This window comes from Mandrillus leucophaeus, unplaced genomic scaffold (genome assembly GCF_000951045.1).
Source record: "Mandrillus leucophaeus isolate KB7577 unplaced genomic scaffold, Mleu.le_1.0 Scaffold442, whole genome shotgun sequence".
In the NCBI taxonomy this organism is placed as follows: Eukaryota; Metazoa; Chordata; class Mammalia; order Primates; family Cercopithecidae; genus Mandrillus; species Mandrillus leucophaeus.
In genome coordinates, this window is record NW_012104721.1 from 295,470 (window position 1) to 296,354 (window position 885).

The following is an 885-nucleotide window of genomic DNA, read 5'->3' on the forward strand; positions in this document are numbered from 1 at the left end:
GGTGGGGAAGCGTGGCTTTCTCTGCCTGGCTTGTTATGTCTCTAGTCTCCATCCTGTTCACTTGTTTTTTTTCCAACAAGGACTTGCAAGTGTCACATCAACATTTCCCTGGATCTAGGCTTTTTGTGTTTTTCTTTGTTCTCCACTAAAGTGTATGGGAGCGACTTGGGTAAGGAGCCTGGGACAGACATCTTGCAGAGCCTACCTTATTGTAACAGTTAGGACATATTTGGGCAACAGGAAGCCCACCACAGAGTGCCTTGAACAGCAAAGGACAGAATCATGAGCCCCAGTTTCTCTCCATCTCTCTGCCCTCTGCCCTCTGCAGTGTTAGCATCGTGCTGAGGCTGGTTTTAGTCTGTCATGAGAGCAGCTTCAAGGGCTATGTGCTTCCAAATCACAACTGGGAGCCACAGAGAAGACTCCTTTCAGATGGCCTCTTAGAAAAGCAGGAAACTTTCCCAACAGCCCCTAGCAAGCCTCTGTTTGGTTTCATGGACACTGATTGGGTGACATGCCCATCCCAGAGCCCATAAATGGACAAAGGATGGAACTAAGCTGATAGGCTCAGGCCTGAGCCACCGGCCTCAGCCCAAGAGGTAACTTCCCTCCCCTTGGGCTCACAGGCTTCAGAGAAGGAGTAGATACTTAAATGGGCAATTGAGGAGGAAGGGCTGTTGGGAAGCAACCGCCTCTTCCCACCTCATCCACCTTACAAGCCATATGAATCTATTTGATTGAACCTCAGCTTGTCTTTTTTTCCTTCAGATTGTCTTTGTCCCACCTCACACTGTATTTCCATTGCCAAGTATTCTAGTGCAGTCCTGTAGGGTCTCTTGTACATTTGAACAATCCCTTGTCTACTTATTTTTTGTTTACTATTGA